The sequence below is a fragment of the Otolemur garnettii genome, unplaced genomic scaffold, assembly GCF_000181295.1.
Source record: "Otolemur garnettii isolate 467f Iridium unplaced genomic scaffold, OtoGar3 scaffold00114, whole genome shotgun sequence".
Lineage (NCBI taxonomy): Eukaryota > Metazoa > Chordata > Mammalia > Primates > Galagidae > Otolemur > Otolemur garnettii.
Genome location: NW_003852509.1, coordinates 1,181,695 through 1,190,462, shown reverse-complemented (window position 1 = coordinate 1,190,462; position 8,768 = coordinate 1,181,695). Strand labels below are relative to the sequence as shown.

At 39.1% G+C, this 8,768-nt stretch overlaps 1 pseudogene; it reads left to right on the top strand.

Moving 5' to 3' along the window:
- The first annotated feature begins 7,574 nt into the window (after positions 1 to 7,574).
- On the top strand, positions 7,575 to 7,971 carry LOC111727617 (annotated as a pseudogene).
- The last annotated feature ends 797 nt before the right edge of the window (positions 7,972 to 8,768 follow it).

Genomic DNA, 8,768 nt, shown 5'->3' with positions numbered 1-8,768 from the left:
TCCCCAGCAGCACACGCACACACTCCCCCAGCAGCACACGCACACACTCCCCAGCACCACATGCACACACTCCCCTCCTGGCGTGTGTGCCTTCATGTGACAACTTGATCATAGCACCTTGTTTGACCTGAAGAATGACAGTTTAGTCATAGATGTGTCTCATATCCTGCACAATCCCAGGGCCTCTCTCTGCTGTCCCATCTGATTCCCAGGGAATCAGCTCACACCTCAAGGACACCTGCCAGGAGGCTCCTTTCACACTTTGGTTTTTAATCACTGGGGACCATTGTGTTACCTGTGAGGAGCTGTTTTTCCTTTTCACAAATTTAAACAGTTGCTTCTTCTACAGTAAAAATAGATAGTTAAAAAATACTGTGGGCAAACATACCTTCTCTAAAAGAAGACATATAAGAAATAAAAAAGAAAAAAAGGAAGAAAAAAGAATGGTCCATCCAAATGGGCCATGAGAAATTCCTTGCCCCACTGTCTCAATAGATTGTATTTGTTTTAAACATATGGTAAGAGAAATAGTGCCCCCCTTTGAAAACCTGGATGGTTACAGAGTATATTAAAAATATCATTACGGTTCATTTTTAGTGTTTTTGTAACAAAATACGTATTGGCATTTTGACTCAATAGGAACAAAATCAAGATTTATTTTTCACTTGAGATAAATATTGACCTTAATAACCTCAATCAATAACCCCCCCTATGGAATAAATGCAGCTAGGTATTTATCTCACCACAAATCAATAATAGTTTTTCTGTGGAGTGCATTAAATGCTTTTTCTGTATTAATTTTCTATATTGGATAGTCTTAATAATATTTTTAATTATTCAAATTTATTAATATAAAAATAATTGGATTTACATTTGTCTGACTTATAAAAGCTTCATTCTAATCACTATTAATATATTCAATAAATTAATTAAATTCATTTGTGTCTTCCAAAATGAGACGCTAAATGTTAAGAAATAACTAATTTTCATAATAGCTCATGAAAAGATTTTAAAATTTCTCTAAGAATAGATGAGTACAATTTGTATTAAATTGGAATACATCATACCACCTTTAATCTAAGACAAAATTCAATCAAGGAAAATGATTTAATAATAAACCAAAAAAATATTTATTTAGATGACAAGATTTAACACCTGCACTTTATTATTGTGAATAGTGAATAATAGAATATAGTACAAATGTTGAGATTTAATGCTTAGGATTTCCTGATTCTAGGAAGAGTAATATGTTCAGAAATGTCCATTCTATAAAGATAAGGCCTAAAGTAAACTTCCTTTTTGAACATTGAAGCTAAGGTATAGCTTCCAAATCTGATCAAATATCAGCTTTTTGCATCTCCTTAGAGCTTGTCTGTCCTCCAGATGCTCAGGTCATCTGCACACTGTGTGGATTATCCCCAGGGGTGGGACTCAGAGTGCCAACTATCTCGCACTAGGCACTTGTCAAAAAAAAAAAAAAAAAGAAAAGAAAAGAAAAAGAAAGAAAATGGATTTCTCCTGCTACCTGCATCCAAGGTCAAGTTCAATTGAGAAAAGTCATCTTCATGGAATCCACCCTCCCTCAAGATCAGTGCCATCCAACAGGACTGTCTGCAGGGGCAGAGCCATCTGTCTTGGTGCTGCGGGACAGGTGGCCCCAGGCACATGGCACTGCAGCTACTGAGCACTTGAGGTCCTGAATGTGATGGTGGAAGTGAGTTTTTAGCTTCACTTCATATTAGTTCATTTACATCTAAATATCCACATGAGGCTTTTGAGTGGAGTGATGCAGCCCTGCAGAGTCCAGGTCAGGGGTCCTCAAACTTTTTAAACAGGTGGCCAGTTCACTGTCCCTCAGACTGTTGGAGGGCCGGACTGCAGGCCCCAGGACGAGTTGGCTGCTAAGCAGGACAGGCAGCAGCGGCAAAAACACTCAGCGGGCCAGACAAATGTCCTAGGCGGGCCGCATGTGGCCTGCAGACCGTAGTTTGAGGACGCCTGGTCTAGGTCCTAATCTCATGTGTCATGGAGAACATGTACCCAGCAGCTGACGCTGAGCTCTCTCTCTCTCTCTGTCTCACAAAAGCATACACACTTCCTCTCACATCACACTATCTTTACAGAATTAGGCAAAACTTCAAAAAGTATTCTAATGAAACAAGACATTACATTTCCATTAGATGTTGAGACAGCAGTTCTCTAACACAGTGGCCATCAAAAATATTTTGCTCTATCCTGTATACAGATAAGTCCTGGGAAAGAATAGCACATGCATTCACACCTTTTAATTTGAATCTGAAATGCTTATAAAAAATTGAAATCATTACAAAGGGTATAATTTTTGACATTGTAAATATTGACATTTTAAAATAAAATGTCTGGTAAAATCTCAACACCATGGTAATTTGAAAGTCACCATTTTCCACTTAAAAACAGGAACTAGCTCATCTTTGAACTAAGACATTATAGATTGCTACTTTTCCTCATCAAATTTGTAATTCTTTTCCATTTACCCAACAACATTTTATCCAAATGTAATGTATTTTTTTGCATTAAAGCCTTTATTGATCACCCCATCCTACTCTTACAAAAATTGATTTTATATTTCATGAGTCCTTAAGGCTTTAAATTTTTAAAAAATCCTCTCAAATAAATTATAGGATTTTTTTTTCCAGTAAGACTGGGTTTAGCAAAGAGGACCTATGAAGTTTGAGTTTCATAAACTCTATTCCCTTAACATCCTTGCTTCGTGTTCTTTAGACACCCTAATTTGCAGGCTCCCTCTGAGACCTTTGTGAGAAACCTCTTTCAGAGGTGAGTGGCGGCGTGCCTGGGTTTTCTCTGACAAAGTAGGACTATGCATTTCTTGTGGAAGTGAATCCTCTAACAGAGTAGTCCCATTTTATTGATTGGCCCTTAGGAGTTCTGATATGAAAGACTATTTGTGTCCCCAAGTTCATCTGTTGAGATGTGATCTCCAATGTGGTGGTGCTAGGAGGTGAGGGATTTGGAGGTGACTGAGTCACGAGGGCAGAGCCTTTTACAAGGAGATCCCCCGAGGGTTCTCTAGTGATTTTCCTGGCACATGAGGAAACAAAGAGAAGGCAGCTACCTGCATCCCAGAGGAGGCTCCTGCCAGAATCCCACCCCGCTGGCACCCAGCTCCCTCCAGAACCGTGAGAAATGCATTTCTGATGTTCACACGCTGCACAATCTATTGCAGCGAAAGAACTAAAAGAAGTTTTGGGCCAAATTTAAAGCCCATCATAAGGATACTACTTTCCAGATTCCTCTGTCACTTTTGTCCACTATGCCTGTATTTTTCCCTACTTAGGGTCAACTCCTTATTAACTGGATAAACACAAGAAACAATATCTCAAAGAGTGCTGTCGTGGTGATGACATAGTAAATGAATTACTGATTCATCAGGATGATCCAGCATGGTAGGGACAGCAGAGAACCAGGCTGGGTTCAGCTTTCCCCCGACTCTCCTCAGGGTAGCAGACACCATCTCCTTACCCCACCTTCACGGGATCACAGGGGGGATAGAGAGGACAGAGGGGTCCTCTAAGGGAGAGGGGGAGAGAACAAATGAAGCTAAACTATATAGCCAACTAAGCAATCCAGTTTCATGCACATACATAGAATTATACCCTTTTAGAAGTGAAAGGAGACAATAATTTTGATGAAATAAAATTCACCACTTCTGACTTAAGGTTCATATTTTCACAGTGAGCCCAGGACTTCTGTGAGACAATTATAATGAAATATTCACTACTTGAGGGCAGAGCAATGAGCCAAGCAATCTGAAGCCTTAAGCTGTAAAAACCCTACGGTGTCGGTGTTCTGTGTATTATTGACAAGGCAGTTAAAAACAAGACAAAAATAGAAAAATGTAATAATCGCAACTGCTTTTCAATGTATGGTAGTTTTGGATGTGTATGCAAAACCCCTGAGAAATGAACTGAAGATAACAGCGAACTTACCCTAAGAGGTAGATACATATTAGTAAACAACTGATCAATCCCGTGGACCTTCTCCATCTACTTGGAGAAGAGGCATGAATTTTCTCTGCAGCGAGGCAGCAAGGCTACCTGAACAGCCTCTCATTACTTATTGATTTTTCTATTCTCAGCTTTAATACCACTGAACTACTATGTGGCTAATTATTTTCTGATGGCCTAGGGATACATGATGATTTATTTTCAGAGAACATTGATGTATGGTGTGTGTCTCAAAAATAATGTCCTTAGAGTTAATAAAAGAACGTATTTACTCATTGGGTCAAGAGGTCTATAGTCCTCCAACTTCTAATTTTCTATGAATGCATCATTTGAGATGCACATCTTTCATCTATCCCAGTGAAGCAGAGCTGGACAGTAGTCCATCCTGATTTTGAACTACTTTCTTAGATGACTTTAAGTTCAAATAAATAGAAAACCGTTCCCCCAATAAAATCAACAAAATGCAATACCCCCACCTCTGCCATCCCATCAAAGCCACCAATTCCTTGTGTCTGATTTTATGACTTTTTCTAGGTACGAAGGCGCTAACAAACTTTCTAACTCAAGTTGGCACTAACATCGTTTAAAATAATTTACAAACAAAAAAAAGAAGGCACTATCTGCAAGTTGTTTATTAATCAGAGTTTTGAACTTTCACCCTCTTCTAGACACTGAGCTTTAAAACTGGCACATGGAATCCACAAGGGTTGATTCCCCAGAATTCGCTGCTCAAAGAATATATACTAAGTACTTTATTTTTGCAACTATTTTCTTGATCTTATACATACATTTTTCTCACATGTAAAAGGTGTGCTATTTCTCTTAATTGGTCCTATTTCTGTGAACAACAATCCAACAAGCAGCTAGCCATAGCTTACTATGCACACCTAATATCTAACGACCCTCTACAAGGGATGTTGATGCAGCCCTCCTCCAACGTCAAGCTTGGACATTTGACTTATTTTTGCCCAATTAAATGGGAAAAGATCGTATGGACTCACATTTGGTTCATTAAGAGAACATTTGTCATTGGCATCACGTTACTTGTAAATGAAAATCACAAAATGCAATTTGGTTTTCTTAGGAAAAAGATCAAAGAGCTCAAATTTTGAAATCACCCTTATCACTAATTTAAAAAATCTTCAGGCCTAGCCAGTTGCGATTCTTCTATGATTCTTCTACGTCATCTTCCCATCTCCTTGTAAATGACATCGCTCTCTCCTTTCAACTCAGTCCTTTGTCTCTAGCGTGACAGTCTCTAGCGTGACAATTCCCACCACACCCTGACATTAGTGTTCGCAGCACTGTTTTCATGACCACCTGGAGAGCCACTTAAAGAAAGACCACCCATGACTGTAGCCCCAGAGCACCCCCTGCAGGGCCGTCACAGAGGAGCTGCCCTGCAAACCTGTGCTTCAATGAATTAAAGCACAGAAACTAAATTCTGTCTATCAGCTGACAATTTTAAACTTGCAAATTTTGATTCATTGCCATTTTAAGCAGATCCTCAGAGTATGAGCATGAAAGCTCTAAAGAGCCATAATTTTTCTCTGATGATGTTAAGTTCAATGGAAAAACCTTTGCATCAACTGTTAGGACTTGAACCAGGGTCCCCGAGAAAGGTTTCTCAAGCAGTCAAACTCACAGAGACCGGAGGTAGAATGGCAGCTGCCAGTGCTTTCCTGACAGCAGGGACAGAGCTGCAATGGATTCCACTGCCCAAAGCTGGATTTGGCTACAATCGTGCTGAGGATTGGAGGCATGTGTGCGGCTGAGAATGCATAACCTTGGGGTACACACTGCCTTCCTCTCTGTCTATACAGCCTCTGAACCTGGCTCTGGTCCCCCTCCCAGAGTCTTAATACCTTCTCATACATCTCTCTTCCACTTAACCTAGCCGGCACGGGTCATGGTGTTTAGCAACTAAGATTCTTAATACACTCATTTCTCATTAGGCTTTAGATTCACCCTGTTCCGTGACCGTAACTGGTTTTTACAAAACCCTCTCTTATTAGATGCGTTGTTTGCTTAAATTTATCTCAAAAAGCACGTGTGTGTGTGTTTAACTCTGCACGGTATTGAAATAAAAACCTGGCTCCTGGGATCTTGCTTTTACTTGTTCTAGTTTTCTCAGAGAATAGCATAGTAAATCTACTAAAAACTCTGCAGCTATTTTAGCCAAGCACTAAGAAATTTAGATTCTAAAGGCAGGGACATGTGTGTGAACACATAAACCCTCCATTTCCAAACTGTTTATATCTGTCCAATTATTTATTAACTATTCTAGAACTCATTTTGTCTCATCTGTGAAAAATGAATTATAAGAGCTACTTTGCAGAATGTTCATGAGGATTAATGAGATTTTACCTGTAAAATTCTTACCACCACTCTTAGCACAAACTAAACACTCAGAATGTTGATTTAAAAAATATACTAACTATCTGCCTTTGGGGGATTCTGAGATTACACATGACTGGTATATTGTTTGGTGATGGCAGAAAGTACTTTTGGAGGCAACTTTTTTTATTTCTTATTTTTTTTGAGACAGAATCTCACCATGTCATCCTCAGTAGAGTGCTGTGGTGTCACAGCTCATAGCAACCTCCAGGTTCAAGTGATTCTCTTGCCTCAGCCTCCCAAGCAGCTGGGACTACAGACACCCACTACAATGCCCAGCTATTTTTTGTTGCAGTTGTCATTGTTGGTTAGGGGGCCTGGGCCAGTTTCAAACCCACCAATTTTGGTGTACGTGGCTGGCACCACTGTGCTCTGGGTGCTGAGCCTGGAGGCAACTTTTGGAGGTAACTTTGAAATGATTACATGCTCATAACCCCTTTGTATTCAGCAAAGGCCATGTCACCTTACACATGGTGTTTTGTAAGCACTTTATTAACAAGCGTAAGGTATTTTATCTTTTTAAATAGGATGCGCTTCTAATATTTAATTGAGATGTTGAAATTCTAAACTACATAATTTCATAAAACATGAACTAAATTATTGTGATACTTTCTAAGTTGCATCAGATTTCAAACTAGGTGATATAACTTTGCGATGTGTGTGTTTTTTTTCTTTTTTCTTTTTTTTTTTTTTTTTTTTTTTGAGACAGAGCCTCAAGCTGTCACTCTGGGTAGAGTGCCTTGGCATCACAGCTCATAGCAACCTCCAACTCCTGGGTTCAAGTGATTCTCCTGCCTCCACTTCCCAAGTAGCTGGGACTACAGGCACCCACCACAACACCCAACTATTTTTGGTTGCAGCCATCATTGTTGCTTGGCGGGCTGGGGCTGGATTTGAACCTACCAGCTCAGGTGTATGTGGCTGGTGCCTTAGCTGCTTGAGCCATAGGCGCCGAGCCACCTTGCAATGTTTCTCTTCCCCTTTCAGGCTCTGCTCTTGCTCTCTTGTTTCTGCAGCTGCAGTCCTTGTAGGTCCTTGTAGGTTGTTTTCAGCATGTTCTGGAGGTTACCTCTCAGTAATCTGACTCTGTGGGCAGCACATTCTGGTACTTGCTGACTGTGGCCAGAATTTTTATATAAATTAGCTCACTTTGGCATTGGGCTGCAGAATAAGATGGCACTCTTCACAGGACTCAAAGTTGCTAGCAATTTTCACTTGGAAAAACTTGAAAAAGGACAAAAAGAAGTAGGCGATGGTGATGAAGGCATGACACTTTCAAAGTGGACAGTCATGATCATTGGGCCACCAAGAAGAAATTATGAAAACAGAACATATAGCTTGAAAGTAGAAAGTGGACCAAATACTCAGAAGCTCCTCCATAAGTTAGATTTGTCACAAACATTAACATACGTTGAATTAATAATTCCAGTGGGATGGTGAATGCATGTCCCATACCATGCAAAATTCATATAGCATTAACGTTGTACTTCAAGAGCTAAGACGTCTAGTGATGCCCAAAGAAACTGTGAAGCTTCCACAGCCACCAGAAGGACAAACATACAACAATTAATTTTAGTGGATCTCAAACTTATCTTAAATCAACAATGTTTTATTCATGTTAATGTCTTGGTTAAATAATACAATGCAAACTGCCTACACATTAAGTAAAGGAATTCCACCTGGTAAATATGACCTGGACACTTACAAGAATATATCCAATATGTGTACACCCAGTATATTTCCAGGCTGAAAGAAAAATGCAGCACATTTATTTTTTCTTTTCTACGTAAGGCACTGTCATTTAAACATAAACCTGGAATATACTCAAAATAGAACTCAGGTTTACACGATGAAAGTGTGAAGAGCAGTGTCAGATGGCAGTTGAAGCAAGTGTGTTTCTGAAAAGCAAAAATATCAAAAAGGAAAAACAGAAATGGATGCTTTATCCATCTTGCTTAGTGAAAGCTACAGTTGAAATTGTTTAAAGCAGCAGGCACAATGAATATTGTCAAAAATTGTGTTAATTTTTGAAGCGGTGTGGGTGCTGACTAATAGTGGCATCAAAATTACGTTCAGGATTGGTTTGATACCTGTTACTTATAATAAAATGTTTGTTGATGAGTTTCTGTTAAAAGGTGTTCAAAAAAAAGGTGTTCCTATGTATTAAATATAACAGACATGGTAAGTATTTTTTAAAGTCTTTGGTTCATTTAAGTTTAAGTGAAGTCAACAAAAAAGGAAATAGGTATAGAGATATGTGATTTTGAAATTAAAGTTAATCTTAACATGTAAATAAAATGTGGAACATAGAAGAAAAATAAATTGGCTCATTTGATTCCTGTGACTTGTAACAATGCCATCTGACTA